Source organism: Lissotriton helveticus, chromosome 11 (genome assembly GCF_964261635.1).
Source record: "Lissotriton helveticus chromosome 11, aLisHel1.1, whole genome shotgun sequence".
NCBI classification, from domain to species: Eukaryota; Metazoa; Chordata; class Amphibia; order Caudata; family Salamandridae; genus Lissotriton; species Lissotriton helveticus.
The window spans coordinates 184,037,530-184,056,793 of NC_136072.1; positions in this window are offsets into that span (position 1 = coordinate 184,037,530).

The window sequence follows — 19,264 nt, forward strand, 5'->3', positions numbered from 1 at the left end:
ATGGGAATTGTAGTGCCGTTTAAATGTGCAATGTTCTGCTGGCTTCGTTTCAAGGCCCTGGATGGGCCCCCGCCTCCGATGTTTTCCTAAATCCTGTGTGATGTAGCTCCGAAAATGGGCTGGCAGGATGACAGTCCACACGGCTCCCAAGTTACCAGGATGGTGCATTCCCGACGGCTCGGCTGCCGTTTTAACATTGTAGCTCTTGCTTGATCCGAAGTACTAGGAATCCCTCGAACTACATCAAAGGCTCCAAGCAACAGCCTTTATTCAAAAGGTATGGAAAACATGCTTCGGCAGGATCCTTTTAGCAGTCACACGCCAGCCTGACGCGTTTCGATAATTCTCCTCAGAGGCTTGTGGCGGATGAAGTGCACTGCCTTACTTCCCGTTTTTCTCCTCTCATGGCGCACACCTGTTTTGGTACTGCGCTGCGGTTTATGGGAATTGTAGTGCCGTTTAAATGTGCAATGTTCTGCTGGCTTCGTTTCAAGGCCCTGGATGGGCCCCCGCCTCCGATGTTTTCCTAAATCCTGTGTGATGTAGCTCCGAAAATGGGCTGGCAGGATGACAGTCCACACGGCTCCCAAGTTACCAGGATGGTGCATTCCCGACGGCTCGGCTGCCGTTTTAACATTGTAGCTCTTGCTTGATCCGAAGTACTAGGAATCACTCGAACTACATCAAAGGCTCCAAGCAACAGCCTTTATTCAAAAGGTATGGAAAACATGCTTCGGCAGGATCCTTTTAGCAGTCACACGCCAGCCTGACGCGTTTCGATAATTCTCCTCAGAGGCTTGTGGCGGATGAAGTGCACTGCCTTACTTCCCGTTTTTCTCCTCTCATGGCGCACACCTGTTTTGGTACTGCGCTGCGGTTTATGGGAATTGTAGTGCCGTTTAAATGTGCAATGTTCTGCTGGCTTCGTTTCAAGGCCCTGGATGGGCCCCCGCCTCCGATGTTTTCCTAAATCCTGTGTGATGTAGCTCCGAAAATGGGCTGGCAGGATGACAGTCCACACGGCTCCCAAGTTACCAGGATGGTGCATTCCCGACGGCTCGGCTGCCGTTTTAACATTGTAGCTCTTGCTTGATCCGAAGTACTAGGAATCACTCGAACTACATCAAAGGCTCCAAGCAACAGCCTTTATTCAAAAGGTATGGAAAACATGCTTCGGCAGGATCCTTTTAGCAGTCACACGCCAGCCTGACGCGTTTCGATAATATATATATAATATATATATTACCTACTGGCGGTCGCCAGTAGGTATATATAGTTAGGATTTTTTCTCTATGGGATTTTTGAAAATTCTATGTCGAATAACTTTGGCGTTTGAGGACGGAATTGGCTGAAATTTTCAGGAAAATGGCACATTTTGTTTCGGAGCAGCCCCAAAAAATTTGGGGGGTTTCGTCAAGGGTGGGTCGAGAAAAAAGCTCGTACGGCTGAATGGATTTTCACGAAACTTGGCAAAATTGTAGGGACTGGTAGCCCGATGTGCCTTTGCTAGGTCTCAATATATGTGTTCCAGTGGATTTTGAGAAATTAACGTTTAAAAACATATATATATCTGTAAGCGCGCTCCGGGCAGCGCCCCGGTTCGCGTACCTGACGCGTTACGGAACTTCGCGAAGCGAAGCTGATTGGCTCTTCGGTGTCTGTCAACATTCTAAACAGTCCGGAGCGGCCGCCATCTTGTCTCTCGGTAGGATCGAGAGACAAGAGGAGGCCAAAACAAAGGGGGAAATGACCATAAGGGGGCATAGTAGATCCTCCCTGACCCCCTAGGTTTGATGTGGAGGCTTTAAAAGGGCCCCGCGGGGCAAAAAAAAAAAATTTGTTTTTGTTTTTTTTGCTTGGGGAGCGCCCGGTACGCGCACCGGGAAGCGGTCTGGGGAGCGTACTATAAGGAAAAAAGAATGATAGACTATGATATTTTGAAATATTGTATGTTTATTGATTGTTCTTTTTGTTGTTTCTTTTAGTTTTTTTTTAAGTAGCAGTATTTATGATTATTAAATATAAATTTATTTTTGTGATTGTGCACAGTATACTATAAGTCTGACTTTACATTATAATCAATTTGGTACTAGTTTATGAATTACATATAAAAATGATTAAAGACTCAAACAATTTTTTATTATTAAATATAATTTTATTTTTCTGATTCTTTTTCAAAATTTAATAGAACGTCTAACATTTGACTGTCCGATATGTCTTCTTTTTGACTGAACATAACTTCCCACATTTGACCGTCCTCATATTGAAGTAAGAAATCCACAGATTCTACACATTGTAGAAGTTCGTGGTCTCGTGATTCATCCATGAATTCCAAGTCAATGGGTTCAATGATTTCCTCATTGTTCATGTCTAGGACAATTTCAAAGGAAACGTTCTGTTCTCCTTCCATTTTTGTGCTGAAATTTGCATAAAAAATAAATATATCAGTAGAGATAGGGCACTGTTGGGTTTAAGTTCAGACAGGTACTTTTGAGGCGTGAAGTAGTACTATTAAAAAGTGCCTGTGAAAAAGCCTAAGTAAATTCATAATTATACCACAGAAACCTAAATCAATCCATAATTATAATAAACAAGCCTTTCTCAATGTCTAACTCTTACAGAGGGATAGTATATAACTATCTGAAAATGTTTTCAAATTTGTAAAATAACATCTTACCTTTTAAAAACAAGTTTAAGTTGTGAGTGAAAATGATCTTGCAATGTAGTTCAGGAAGTAGTAGTCAAAATGGCTGTGTTTCTCTCTCTTTCTTTATATATATTCAGGTACATAACCAATCAAATGTCAGGTAAAAAAAGTAGAAAATGAAAGTAACATTTTAATTGGTTGTCAATTTCAACACTTCAGATGTGTTTTGTGAAGTAATTTACCTCAGGGTATTTAGAGAGGTCTACAGGCTAAATGGCTAAATGGAATTTCAATCAAATTTGTGAGAATGGTAGGGATTGGTATGTAGTATGAGCTAATCTATATTTGGTGAAAGTGTCTCCAGTGGTTTTTCTGTGAATTACTTTCCCACCTTTTTTGAGCGAGCGCTTCCCGGTGCGCGCCCATGTAAGCGAACCGGCAGCGTTACGGGAGTCCTCCATTTTGTGTTTCGGTAGAATTGAGATACAAGATGGAGGGCAAATAATGTTGAGAATGGGTAGAAGGGGACACGGTAGACGTATCCTGACCCCCTAGGTTTTCTGAGGGTGGCTGAAGAGGCCCATATGTGCGAAAAAAAAAACATTTTTTTTCAAATTTTCGCGCGGTTAGCAGCCGGTGCGCGTACCGGGTAGCGCTCCGGGGAGCGTACTTTGGTGAAAATTAGTGAAAAAAGTAAAATAATAATTGTGAGTGATCAGATGTAGGGTAGCTCTGAAAAGAGCTTTTGGGTCCTGTGGCTGATGTAGGTACCTACAAGTAGGTACCAATGCACAGTCTTAAATTGAGGATGAAAATTCTGTTCCCCTCATCTGAGAAGTGAACTCCATCTGCTCTGTAGATATCTTGCATGTAGTAACGCAAGTTATTGTTGTAGATGGAGCCCATTCCATGGTCTCTCATGTAAGTTGAAACAGACTTATTTACATGCTTCCTCGATTTCTCAATTTGTGGACAAAATTCGTTTGACCACCTCCATTTCTGTCTTTGGCATATATTTGAATATACCAAGGCAGTTTGAGGAAATAGTGCCATCAATTGCTCAAAGGTGTCCTTTAAAAGCATTTCCAGACCTACCCCAGTCAAAGTGCCCAAGTCATTTCCTCCACAGTGCACAATTAACAGGTCAGGTTTTGGCAAATGCAAAAAGGTTTTCACCAATGGTATCAATTGGTGACATCTTAATCATCTGTGGCCAATCCAGTTGATTTCCACATTTTGTAAATTGAGGTTGTGTAAATTTCTGTTATCAGCAAACCTTTGAGCCCAGTGGATATAACTATGTCCAACAATCCAGACAGAAAACATGGTGAGAGGAGGTTCTGCTGCAGTCAGATGAAGTGTGGTAATGAAATGGCAGTTGAAACAGTAGGAGTATGTAATGAAAAAAACTGTGGAGTTTCTGTAGTAATTAATCAGTAGCAGTGATTGGTGGATTTTGATTGCTGAAAACAGAAAGTTAGGGTGCATGGATGAGTTCTTTGAAAGATGTAATTTGAATGGTCAAGAAAAAATCATTTTATGAAAGAATGCACTGGATACGCAGGTGTACTGAGAGTTCAGAGTTCAATTGAAACATTGTTGTGTGAACTTGCAAACATGAGAGGTCTTTCAGGAGGTGGTTGCTATGGAAAAAAGGCAGAAAGGGCAGAGGGGGGAAGGGTGTTGATTTGAAAAAAGTGAGGGAAGAGTTTTGATTGGGTGACATGAGAGATATGTGTGATGAATTACAGCATTTCTGTGCCATTGTTGGTTGCAGCTTCTGGAGTGCATACCTTTTGCTCTGCTAAAGAAAAATTGGTGTGTGTCTGAGACTGTTTTGAAACTCAAAAAGTATTTGCTAAGGTGAGAAAAGATTCATTTAATTTAAATAGAGAATAGTATGCTTTAAGGAGAAAATCATGAAGAAAGTTGTGTATTTAAAATGTTGCTTTGTGTCAAGTGTTTTACAAATAGATTTTGTTTCTTTGAGTTACATAGGCATGTTAAAAGTGACGCAAAAATGGTGCAAGGGCCTTAAAAAAATGCTTTCATGTGTCTTAGGGCATTTTAAGTCACTTCCCCATGAATGTAGGTATATAATTACTTTACATGATGTGTTTAAAAACGTTTTTTGAAATCAATTAGGTTTCTTGATATGTACTGCTAGAGTTTCATAGGTTGCTTGGGGCATATTTAGAAGGCCTTTGAGTTGCTTTGATGTTATTTTTCCCATTTTAATTTAAGACATTTCCTTGTGGTGCAAGGTCCTTGTAAATACGCCCCCATGTGTGCTTGGCAAATTTAGATTTTGATTCTTTGAGTTACATAACCATGTTAAAAGTGACGCAAAAATGGCGCAAGGGCCTTAAAAAAACCCTTTCATGTGTCTTAGGGCATTTTAAGTCACTTCCCCATGAATGTAGGTATATAATTGCTTTACATGATGTGTTTAAAAACGTTTTTTGACATCAATTAGGTTTCTTGATATGTACTGCTAGAGTTTCATAGGTTGCTTGGGGCATATTTACAAGGCCTTTGAGTCTCTCTGATGTTATTTTTCCCATTTTAATTTAAGACATTTCCCCGTGGTGCAAGGTCCTTGTAAATACGCCCCCATCTGTGCTTGGCAAATTTAGATTTTGATTCTTTGAGTTACATAGCCATGTTAAAAGTGACGCAAAAATGGTGCAAGGGCCTTAAAAAAACGCTTTCATGTGTCTTAGGGCATTTTAAGTCACTTCCCCTTGAATGTAGGTATATAATTGATTTACATGATGTGTTTAAAAACGTTTTTTGAAATCAATTAGGTTTCTTGATATGTACTGCTAGAGTTTCATAGGTTGCTTGGGGTATATTTAAAAGGCATTTGAGTCCCTTTGATGTTATTTTTCCCATTTTAATTTAAGACATTTCCCCGTGGTGGAAGGTCCTTGTAAATACGCCCCCATGTGTGCTTGGCAAATTTAGATTTGGATTCTTTGAGTTACATAGCCATGTTAAAAGTGACGCAAAAATGGTGCAAGGGCCTTAAAAAACGCTTTCATGTGTCTTAGAGCGTTTTAAGTCACTTCCCCATGAATGTAGGTATATAATTGCTTTACATGATGTGTTTAAAAACGTTTTTTGAAATCAATTAGGTTTCTTGATATGTACTGCTAGAGTTTCATAGGTTGCTTGGGGCATATTTACAAGGCCTTTGAGTCCCTTTGATGTTATTTTTCCCATTTTAATTTAAGACATTTCCCCGTGGTGCAAGGTCCTTGTAAATACGCCCCCATGTGTGCTTGGCAAATTTAGATTTTGATTCTTTGAGTTACATAGCCATGTTCCATACAGTGCTCACCTTCTGCGTAGTCTTTGATATGCTAGACTCCATCTGCACAATGAGATATCTGAGCAAAGGAAACACAGGTGATGTGATTGTGAAATGAGCAAAAGAAATTCCACATTTTTCAATTACATCACCTGTGTTTTCTAACATTACGAATCACATTGTACAGATGAGGTTTAGGCCTGTCCAGGGACACAGAAGAGGTCTGGCCTTTGTTCAAGAGTGCAGTGGACATGACTCACTTCATTGGTAGGCCTGCACATGTATTATCTCCTCTGTACTCTTCAATAAGCCTAAATTTCATCTGCAACCCTGAGTAGGCCTCACCTCAAACAAATCTCTGGATAGGCCTCACCTTATCGTCATCCTGAATCAATCATTTAAAATGTTAGGGGCAGATTTATGATGGCCGTGCGCCTCTTTTGCGCCGCTGTTGCATCACTTTTGTGATGCAAAAGATGCACCATGTTGCAAGATAGGCCTCACTTCATCTCCAACAAGATACCGTCAGTTTAAACTGTAAACATTTAGGACTGTGTAGGGGGCATGGAGAAGCTGAATCTTCTGTAAATGTCAAAATTTTTGTATACAGTGCTCAGCTTCTGTGTACTCTTTGATATGCTAGACTCCATCTGCACTATTAGATACCTAAGCAAAGGAAACACAGGTGGTGTGATTGTGAAATGAGGAAAAGAAATTCCACATTTTTCAATTACATCACCTGTGTTTCCTAACTTTACGAATCACATTGTGCAGATGAGGTTTAGGCCTGTCCACGGACACAGAAGAGGTCTGGCCTTTGTTCAAGAGTGAAGTGGACATGACTCACTTCATTGGTAGGCCTGCACATGTATTATCTCCTCTGTACTCTTCAACAAGCCTAAATTTCATCTGCAACCCTGAGTAGGCCTCACGTCAAACAAACCTCTGGATAGGTCACACCTTATCGTCATCCTGAATCAATCATTTAAAATGTTAGGGACAGATTTATGATAGCCGTGTGCCTCTTTTGCGCCACTGTGCGTCACTTTTGTGACGCAGCGGCGGTGCAAAAGATTTGCTATGTTGCGACATATTTACAACTTGATGCATCTAGGCAGATGTGTCATGCTGTAAAGTCCTGTGCCACATGAAACCGATGCAGCAGTGATGCAAAAGATGCACCATGTTGCAAGACAGGCCTCACTTCATCTCCAACAAGATACCGTCAGTTTAAACTGTAAACATTTAGGACTGTGTAGGGGGCATGGAGAAGCTGAATCTGCTGTAAATGTCTAAATTGTTGTATACAGTGCTCAACTTCTGTGTACTCTTTGATATGCTAGACTCCATCTGCACAATGAGATACCTAAGCAAAGGAAACACAGGTGATGTGATTGTGAAATGAGGAAAAGAAATTCCACATTTTTCAATTACATCACCTGTGTTTCCTAACTTTACGAATCACATTGTGCAGATGAGGTTTAGGCCTGTCCACGGACACAGAAGAGGTCTGGCCTTTGTTCAAGAGTGAAGTGGACATGACTCACTTCATTGGTAGGCCTGCACATGTATTATCTCCTCTGTACTCTTCAACAAGCCTAAATTTCATCTGCAACCCTGAGTAGGCCTCACCTCAAACAAACCTCTGGATAGGCCACACCTTATCGTCATCCTGAATCAATCATTTAAAATGTTAGGGACAGATTTATGATAGCCGTGTGCCTCTTTTGCGCCACTGTGCGTCACTTTTGTGACGCAGCGGCGGTGCAAAAGATTTGCTATGTTGCGACATATTTACAACTTGATGCATCTAGGCAGATGTGTCATGCTGTAAAGTCCTGTGCCACATGAAACCTGCGTCAGATTTCATGTGAGCGTTTTGTTGTAGGGTGGCCAGTCATTTGCATGAAAGCCCTGTAAAACTAACACAGTAAAATTAAGAAGATTTCACTGAGTCACATTTATGGCATTCCTGAATCAAATCCTTACGCCTGTTTGAAACAGCATCGCTGGACATGGTTAAATAATATCTGCAAAATGTTATCCTTGTTAAAAAATTTTACAATTATAGTCTCTGAGATTTGTCTCTTACTCTGCAACATCTCATTGTTGTTCTCTTTCTTTAAAGATAACGACAACATCAAGCATGAGTGATAATGAGCAATCTGTTGATCTCGATATTATCATTGAAATTGTGATTGAAACATCAGTGGAAGTAGATCCCTTGGATGATTTAAATCCTGAGGATGATGAAGAACATGATGAGGATGCCGATTTGTCAGAATTGTATGACATAGGGTGGGAAGCTGACCTGCTTGAGCCTATGGAACTATAAACATTTATTTTTAAAAGTTACTGGAAATGAAAAGTAAACATGTAAACCGTTTCATTTAAAATTAAACACAACTTCAAAAACAGGTTGTGTGTAGTGTCTTTAATAAAATAGTCAAATATGCTCATAAAATTAGTTCAGATTCACATATAAAACAGCACAGGTCAAATGTAGAAGCATTCCATTTCTTTGCTACTATTTGTGACTACTAAATTTGCCAATGCACTAAAAATTATTGTATGTAAAAATGACAAGTAGTGTGTTAAATTTTTGACGACTGTTATTGATTTACTGTTTGGTAATAGTGGTTAATAACATTTTTAATTATATTTTACCACAGATTCAACTGCAGATCATTTCAAAAGTACATAATGCCATCTAAAGAACGAAACCTAAAGGCTACAAAACGTCAAAGACAGCAGCTTACTAAATGCTTGCAGCAGTCCTCTACAATAAAAACTCGTCAAGTCACCAAGAAAGCTCCGGGTAAGACAACAAAATCATTCCTAAGAAACATTTGTAGAAAAAAAAGTAGTACTACAGAAAATGTTTTAGTCCAGAAAAAGAGAACCAATTTAAACGGAAAGGAAAGGCCAATCAAAAATTTTACTGCTAGAGCAGGAGATAACTCTGTGCATGGTAGTAGAAGGAAAAATCAGTTTAGGGACATTCGTAGACGAATGTTCCGCAACAGGATAATTGGCAATTTGTTCAAAAATATTAAGAAAGGTCAACAGAAAGTGGTTTTTTATAAGAGAAAAAAAAAGTTGAGAAAATTATTGATCAGGCATTTGAAATTAAGCGAAAGTAATTTATTTTGATAATCAATAGAATTAGGAAGCTAAACAAGGCAATTTATGATTTCAAAAGAAATAGTAGATGGAAGAGAACAGTTAATCGTAGTAATTTTTGTGAAGTTTTTTCAGGAGAATGGATGCATAGTTCAAGTTGTGAGGCATTTTTTAATGAAGAGAGTTATTTCCAGGATAATGATTTGGTGCATGCAGTTGACACCAGTGGTCAAGCTTATGAGGTGAAAGATGGTTGTCCAGTTGAAAAAGAAAAACTTGTGACAACAGAGGCAAAAGAGGTGTTAGGGAATGAGGTTTTAGGAAGACGTCCTAAGGGACCAGTGTATATCTGGAAGTGTAGTAGTATTTGCAGTGTGCGACAGGATTCCATCAATTTGCTTTGTGATTTTGTACGGACATTTACTAAGAAAACTTTAAAACAGAAAATGAAGTTGTTGCAAGAATTAGATCCTTGCAGAGTGAGAGAAGTGACAGGTTTGCATGGTCATTCACTGGCTTGTCTTTCCAGGAGAGTATGCCAGAGTGTTTTTCATCATTTCAGGATGCTAGCAGTGCATCATAATAAAGTGAGGAAATTAGTTAGAATGTTGTATTATGCTAAGAGTCCAGCAATTATGCTTAAACAATTATGCACTGCTCTTTTGCATGGTTCTGAAGTAGATGTGAAGAATATTTGTGAAGAAATTGAGTTTTGTTACTTTGCAAGTAAAGAGGAGAATGTTGAAATTGACCCAGAAGAAGAAGGTAATGTGGAAGATAGTGTACAGGCCTAATTTTACTTGTGTGTGTTGTTGACGCACTTATTATAAGAATCAGACTAAGTTAGTGGATTTATATGCGAAAAGTGAAAGTGAAAATAATAGTGAATGGAAGGATTTTGCAACATACTTGATGGTAGAAAATTGTTTTGATTTGGGATTGGATCAACGTGTGTGTACTTATTGTTGTAACAAATTAAATCAAAACCGGATGCCTGCTAGAGCGGTTCATAATAATCTGGAATTGGTTGAGATTCCTTCTGAATTGAAGGATTTAAATACTTATGAATCTATTTTGATTCAAAGTATCCATCCCTTTCAGGCTATTGTACGAATGGAGCCAAAGACAGGGAAATTGCCTCCATCAGATTTACAGAGAGGATTAAAGGGAAGAGTTGTTTATTTGCCTCTAGATTTGAAGAAAAACATTAATACAATTGGAGTAGAGAAAGTGGAAGAGGAACCTCTGGTTATCTTAGTTAATGGGGTTCCGACAAAGAGTAAGAAAATCTGGCAAGATTTAGTGGATGTTAGGAAAGTCAAAAAGGCAACATTGTATTTGAAGAAAACCAATAAGTACTACAGGAATGTATATGTTGCAGAAGAGGAAGTAAGTGAAGAAGAGGATAGCGATTTGTGTGCTGGTGAAATTGAGAAAGTAGAAGCCTCTAAAAATGAAGAAATATATGAACATTATAGTGTTCATCCTTTGCATTCCAAGGAAGTCATGGGGAATGCTATTGAGTTGTTTCAAATGAAACAAGCCAAAGGAAGTCCCATTAGTGTTTGGGAGAAAAGTTTGGAAGCTCGGTGTTTCCCACAGCTATTTCCAACAGGTCAAGGAGGAAGATATGATGAGCGACCTGATCAAATTCCTGCTTCTGAATACCGGACTTTACGATTGTATGCAGAAGATCCTAGGTTTCGTCAATGCATTCCCTATTTGTTTCATCTACTGTTTGAAAGCGATCTGTCTGGACTGTCATATGCAGTGAACCACATCTTGAAAAGTGGTGTACAGATGCAAAATATCTCGGCAAGTGACTTTATGGATACAGTCAATGTGCAAGACAGTATTTTGGATTCTCACCTGATTAATCTCATGGCGTGTCAGAGTGGTACTAATGAGTACTGGTACCGTCGTCATGGTGATTTAAAATGTATGCTGAGGAACTTAGGAACTCCCACATGGTTCCTCACTCTCAGTTGTGCCGAGTATGGCTGGGAAGATTTACTTGAATTTCTACGAGAGGCAAATGGAAACATTGAAAATATCGAATTCAAGACACCCGGAGAACTGTGATCCTTGGATCCAGTGAATGTATGCAGGTACTTCAATCATAGATTTGAAGCTATGATGTCTTTCATCATGAACAAGAAAAATCCACCTCTTGGAGAGGTGTTGGATTTCTTCTGGAGAAAGGAGTACCAAGCAAGAGGTGCTCCTCATATACATATGCTGCTGTGGATCAAAGATGCACCCAATTTTGGAACAGATCCGGATGACTTAGTGATGAGTTTCATAGAACAGTATTCTACATGTGCTGTTCCAAAGGCAAAGGAAGACAAAAGCCTAAGAGAACAAGTTTTACGCCTCCAAAGCCATCGTTGTGGAAAGTACTGTCGTCGTAAATTCAGAAACAAGGACAAGTTCTACACAAAATGTCGTTTCGCCTTTCCACGACCGGTGATTTCTAAAGGAAGAGTGAACAGTTTGATGTCTTCACTGCGACATAATGTGATGAAGAAATCACCCAAAAATACGTACAATTTGAAAAGGAACGAAGAGTCCAAGTACATTAACGACTACAACCCAGTGATTTTGTCCATGTGGAATGCTAACATGGATATACAGTTTGTGGCTGATAACTGTATGGCTGTGGCTCGGTATGTGACATCTTACATCACCAAAAAAGAAAAGACAGAATTGAAGGATATGTGGGAGGACATTTCCCATGAAAAGAGCCTCAGTAAGAAGTTGTACAGTTTCAGTCTGAAGATGTTGTCGCATCGAGAAATCGGAGCTTACGAATGTTCTGACCGATTGTCTTCAGCAAGTCTCTATGCCAAATCCAGGAGTATCATTTGGGCGAGTCTTGGTCTTGCTGCAACGCGTAATCGAGTTCTGAAACCTGTACGGGAAATTGAGTATTTGGCGGAAAAGGAGCCAAACAGTACAGATATTTTGAAGACCAACATGTTGGATACATATTATCCAAATAGAAGCAGTCACCTCGAGAATGTTTGTCTGTATGAGGTTCTACATAATTACATATTCAAGAGGAACATCAAAGAAGATATTGATAAAGGAGTGTATGCTGTAATTGGAAGTGAGGGATGTCTGGTCAAGCAAAGAAAATGCCACTTGGTAAACCATCGAAAATTGAGTGGCGAATCTCCTGAAAGAAAAGAGTTTTTCTATTTAGCACTTTTGCAACTTTTCAAGCCTTGGCGTGCAGAAGAGGAACTGCTTGGAGATTTCCTCTGTTACGAAGACTCTTTCAATGCCGCCAAGGAGACCATAGACTGTCCTGTTTTTCCCAAATATCTAGAAATGTTGAATGCGGAAATCGAGCAGGAAGCAACGATTGCAGCCGAGATTGCTAGAGACAGTTCTCAGGACAGTCAGAGTTCTGTTTCATTGAGTCAGGATCCACTAGGAGGACCAGTTATCAAAAATGAAGCTGCCACTGCCATGATTGAAGTGGAAAGAGCCATGGCACATGCTCAGGAGGATGCGGTTAACTTAGAAGACTTGGAAAGACAACTCAACGTTGAGCAGAGGAAAATATATGACGAAGTTACCAACCAAATAGATCATGGATTAAGTCATGAGAAGAAAGAGTGCTCATGTACGTCGTTGAAGCCTGTCCGACTGTACGTGAGTGGAGAAGCGGGAACTGGAAAACGTTTCCTCATTAAAGCAATTTCATGTTATTTGCAGAAAAGGACTGAGTCATCGCTGTCTTGTGTTGTCACCGCTCCAACTGGACTGGCAGCACATAACATTAAAGGTATTACTTTGCATCGTCTACTGATGCTGCCAGTGGAGCATGATAACAAACTACAATACCACAAGTTATCTGGAGATGCTTGTTGTGAAGTTTCAAGAGTCTTTAGGAAAATGAAACTTCTTATCATTGACGAAGTAAGCATGGTTTCCAATGTCATGCTTGCCTTTGTGCATTTGAGAATGCAAGAAGTTCTCAAAACAGAGTATGATGTGTTATTTGGTGGCAAACACATCATTGTTTTCGGTGATCTTCTGCAGCTGACACCAGTGAAAGGACAACCTGTGTTCAAAATGCTCACGCATGAAGAAACCAGGAAGTGCCTAGGGAGTATTGGCAACGTCAATATATGGTTAAACTTCAATTATGCTGAACTGCGTGAAAATATGCGTCAAGCTAAGGATGAAGATTATAAGAATATTCTACAAGATGTAAGAATCGGAAAAGTGACTGAGCATGGGAAAGAAGCTTTACATGCCTGATTACTGTCAAATTTGTATCCAGAAGAAGACGTTGTGCCTGAGAATATTTTTCAGAAAATTACTGAGAAGAAATCTGGAATATGTTTGATGCCAACTCTTGCAGAATGTGCCATCTTCAACAACAAAATGTTGAATTTAGAAAACCAAGAGATTGTGAAACTGGAAGCTATTGACAGAATAGAGCATATGGGAGCAACAATTATTTTGTCTGAGAATTTGAAATCAAAATTGGATTCATTAGAGAAGACTATATCTAAAACTGCTGGTTTTGAAAAGACTCTGAATGTGTGCTTAAATTGCCGTATAATTTTAAGAAGGAATTTACATGTTGAAAGAGGTCTGGTAAATGGATCAATGGGTAATGTTGTTGATTTTGAGAAATACAGAAATAGAGATGGAATTGAATTTTTAAAAAATTAAATTTGATGGCATTGAGGAAGTACAGCTAATTGGTCGTTGCTCTGCTAGGTTTTTGCTTGTAAAAGACTTATATGTTCGCCGTAAGCAGTTTCCTGTTTGCTTGGCATATGCGGTGACAATCCATAAATCGCAAGGTTTAAGTGTAGACAGTGCATTGGTGAATATTGGCAGTTCTGTGTTCAAGGAGGGTATGGCATATGTGGCATTGTCACGAGTCAGAACTTTATCGGGATTGTACTTGATTGAGTGTGATGTCACAAACATTTGTGCGGATCTAGATTGTGTTAAGGAATACAATAGGTTAAGAAGAGAGTATGCGCCACATTTGCCTCAATATCCTTTGTTTGAGAAACGTGTGGTAGGCCGGAAACGAAGAAATGTGACCAATAGTAGAGAGGTTGTAGCAAAAAGACGAAAAGTCGATGAACCAGAAATTATAAGCAGAAAGAAAAAGGATTTTGTTGAAGATGTTGTTGGTTTTCAATTTGAAAACAGTTCTGGTGTCAACTGCTATGCTAATGTAGTGGTTAATGTTTTGTTTTCTCTAGAAAATTTAAAAGAAGAGATTGTAGTCAATTCGGATCAAAGATTTTGCAGTTTGTTGAATTCTGTGTTGGAGAAATGTAGCACAGATAGAACAAAAATAGAAAGTGTGTCTGAAATTCGAAATCTGTTAGACAAATGTTCAGGTCAAACGCAATTCTCTCAAAATATTCAGCAAGATTGTCAGGAGTTTTTAATGTATATGCTTGATGTATTGAAAGATGAAGGTGTAGATGTAGATCACCGGATGTATGACGTTACAACGCATACTTTTACCACGCCTACCATTACCACGCAATTTTTACAACGCAGGATCCATTACAACGAAGTACCATTACCACGCATGTATTTACAACGCATATACCTTTACAACGCATACAATTACAACGTAAGTATTGGTAAGTGTATAATATTTTTTAAAATGTAATTTATTTAAAATTAATATAATGTAATTTAATTTAATTAATTTAATTTAATTTAATTTAATTTAATTTAATTTAATTTAATTTAATTAATTTAATTTAATGTAATTTAAATTTAATTATATTAAATTTTTACCCTGTACCCTTTTACCCAAAAACCCAAAACTGACCCTGAACCCTAAAAATACCCCTTTACCCAAAAACCCAAAACTGACCCTGAACCCTAAAAATACCCCTTTACCCAAAAACTGAAAACTGACCCTAAACCCTAAAAATACCCCTTTACCCAAAAACTGAAAACTGACCCTGAACCCTAAAAATACCCCTTTACCCAAAAACCCAAAACTGAGCCTGAACCCTAAAAATACCCCTTTACCCAAAAACTAAAAACTGACCCTGAACCCTAAAAATACCCCTTTACCCAAAAACTGAAAACTGACCCTGAACCCTAAAAATACCCCTTTACCCAAAAACTGAAAACTGACCCTGAACCCTAAAAATACCCTTTACCCAAAAACTGAAAACTGACCCTGAACCCTAAAAATACCCTTTACCCAAAAACTGAAAACTGACCATAAACCCTAAAAATACTCCTTTACCCAAAAACTGAAAACTGACCCTAAACCCTAAAAATACCCCTTTACCCAAAAACTGAAAACTGACCCTAAACCCTAAAAATACCCCTTTACCCAAAAACTGAAAACTGACCCTGAACCCTAAAAATACCCCTTTACCCAAAAATCCAAAACTGAGCCTGAACCCTAAAAATACCCCTTTACCCAAAAACCCAAAACTGACCCTGAACCCTAAAAATACCCCTTTACCCAAAAACCCAAAACTGACCCTGAACCCTAAAAATACCCCTTTACCCAAAAACCCAAAACTGACCCTGAACTCTAAAAATACCCCTTTACCCAAAAACCCAAAACTGACCCTGAACCCTAAAAATACCCCTTTACCCAAAAACGCAAACTTATAATATTTTTAATAAAATGATATACTTACCAATACTTACGTTGTAATGGTATGCGTTGTAAAGGTACCTGCGTTGTAAATACATGCGTGGTAATGGTACTTCGTTGTAATGGATCCTGCGTTGTAAAAAATGCGTGGTAATGGTAGGTCGTTGTAAAAGTTGCGTGGTAAAGGTTGTATACCAGATCACCTGTTTGGCCTTTCTTATCAATGGCAACATGACTGCGAGAACTGTAGGGTATCAAGTACTACTAGTGTAGACTCAGAAAAATTTATATATTTAACTTTGCCAGACAGTAAATCAGTGTCCTTTAATAAGCTAGTAAAAGCAGCTGATCACAACATGGAGTGTAGCCAATGTAAGTCTGAAATGTTGTCCACATTATTTATACGAACATATGGCCAGTATGTCATTTTAATGTTCCAACGATGTAGGCCTGATAGAACAAAATTGACAACTTTAATTAAAAATTTTGTGGCTTCGCAGTTGTCAATATCAGGAAGGACTTTTGTAACTGCAGCAATTATATATCATGACGGTCCTTCAACAACATCAGGACATTACACAGCTTATTTGAAGTCTAGAAACGGCTGGTCATTCTGCAATGATTCTGTGTTAACTTAAAAAAAAAAATTGCCTTTTGACCTTAAAAATTCTTACCTGGTGTTTTTACAACCAAAATTTTAGGGAAAGAATCTCGGGATTTGCTCTGAGGAATTTCAAGAGGTTCTAATGGCTCCTACACTATTTGGCCTTGAGGATAAGTGTAGTAAAGAGTCAAAAGTTATTTTTCAGTTTTAACTATTTCCTGAAAAAAAGAAGGTTTTTTTACAGAAAGTGGTGGGCACGGATTAGTTAAAGGACAACAGAGTATTTCCCAAAGCAAACGGTGTTCTTACCATAACACTTGACGTCATGAAAAAATAACTGCACTTTGAATGAGTTCAGAAAAACTGTTTCTTTTAATAAGCTAATTCAAGCAGCCAATCAAACCATGGAGTAGAGGTAATGTAAGTCTGCAATGCTGTCAACATATTTTGAACAAACTTTTGGTTATAATGTCATTTAAAAATTCCAACTATATAAACCTGATGAAAATAAGTTTTCAACTTTAATTTCACATGTTGTGGCTACACACTCGCTGATTTTAGAATTTTTTTTCTAACTGCAGCTATTATATGACATGATGGTCCTTTGACAACATCCACTTATTACACATCTTATTAAAAATATTCTTACTTTCTGTTTTCAGAAGAAATAATTTAGGGTAGGTAACTGGCCTATAATGATTCTAGGGGTTGATATAATTTTATGTACTGTTTTAAATTGCTTTGTGATTAAAAGTGATGTAGAGAATTAAATAATTGTAGTAGTCATAGAGGTAGTGTAAGTCTGCTTCATAGTAAGCAGTATCAGTCATAGGAAATGTGGAACATGAGTGAGCAAGAAGGGTAAGATATTACTAGTACAGGATTGTGAAAGTGATCTTGAACGTTTTCTTTCTGAAAGTTGCGGAAAAAGAAAATGACGGGATTTGCTTAGAAGAATTCCAAGAGTTATAAATGGCTCTTACACGATTTGGCCTTGTGGAAAAGTGTGGTAGAGAGCGAGAAGTCATTTATTGTATGTAACATATTTGTCAAAACGATGGAGCTTTTCTTTCAGAAAGTGGCGGGCTGAAAATAATAACAGCACAACAGAGTGTAAGCTGTTCATAGGATATCCTTCGACGTCATGGAAAGTAAGTTAATTTTAAGGAGTTCTGATTTTTGATTGGTTATGTTATATGGGTTTTTTAAACACAATCATTTTGATTGTGTTTTTTTTCCCCGCTGTTATATGATGAATAACTTCAAGTCACTGTTTTTAGTGAAATTTGATAAATTCTGAGAACAGCAAAAATAAACCACTTAACATGTATAATTAATTCTGTACTTTTTGTATTTATGATATACATTTAGAACTGTGTAGGAGGCATGGAGAAGCTGAGGCTTCTGTAAGTGTCAAAGTTGTTGCATACAGTGCTCACATTCTGCGTAGTCTTTCATATGATAGACTACATCTGCACAATGAGATACCTAAGCAAAGGAAACACAGGTGATGTGATTGTGGAATGAGCAAAATAAATTGCAAGTTTTTCAATTACATTACCTGTGTTTCCTAACATTACGCATCAGATTGTGTAGATGAGGTTTAGGCCTGTTCCAGGAGACAGAGGAGGTCTGACATTTGTTCAAGAGTGCAGTGGACATGACTCACTTCGTTGGTAGGCCTGCACATGTATTATCTACTCTGTACTCTTCAACAAGCCTCAATTTCATCTGCAACCCTGAGTAGGACTCACCTGAAACAAATCTGTGGATAGGCCACACCTTATCAGCATCTAGAAACAATCATTTAAAATGTTAAGGGCAGATTTATGATGGCCGTGCGCCTCTTTTGCACCGCTGTTCCGTCACTTTTGTGACGCAGCAGCAGTGTAAAAGATGCACCATGTTGCAAGATAGGCCTCACTTCATCTCCAACAAGATACCGTCAGTTTAAAATGTATATAATTAGGACTGTGTAGGGGGCATGCAGAAGCTGATGCTTCAGTAAGTGTCAAAGTTGTTGCATGCAGTGCTGCACTTCTGCGTACTCTTTCATATGCTGGACTACATCTGCACAATGAGATACCTAAGAAAAGGAAACACAAGTGATGTGATTGTGAAATGAGCAAAAGAAATTGCACGTTTTTCAATTACATCACCTGTGTTTCCTAACATTACGAATCACATTGTGCAGATCAGGTTTAGGCCTGTCCAGGGAGACAGAGGAGGTCTGGCCTTTGTTAAAGAGGGCAGTGGACATGACTCACTTCATTGGTAGGCATGGACATGTATTATCTCCTCTGTACTCTTCAACAAGTCTAAATTTCATCTGTAACCCTGAGTAGGCCTCACCTCAAACAAACCCCTGGATAGGCCACACCTTATCGGCATCCTGAATCAATCATTTAAAATGTTAGGGGCAGATTTATGATGGCCATGCGCCTCTTTTGTGCCGCTGTTGCATCACTTATGTGATGCAGCAGTGATGCAAAAGATGCACCATGTTGCAAGATAGGCCTCACTTCATCTGCAACAAGATACTGTTAGTTTAAAATGTATATATTTAGGACTGTGTAAGGGGCATGGAGAAGCAGAGGCTTCTGTAAGTGTCAAAGTTGTTGAAAACCTGTTTGTCCTTCAATCTTTTCCCTTGTCTTTTCTAATTTTTAAATACATGTTTTAATATTTTTCACATTTTTGTTCTTTCTTTCACAGATTGAAAGTATAAAAATAACAAGTGACTGAGTTAACGACAATTATAAGGTAAATGTTTTGTACTCTTTTCATTACATTTCTATCACATTTAACTTCTATTAGTTCCACTGCTTCATTTCTTTAACCCTCAGTTTCCTGCCTTTGCTACTTCTCTCATTCCTTTCTCTATTACTTACTTACTCTACTCCTTCCACTCCTTTTCTCAGTCTCTCTGTTCTCATAGTTCCTCACTCCTGTTCACTC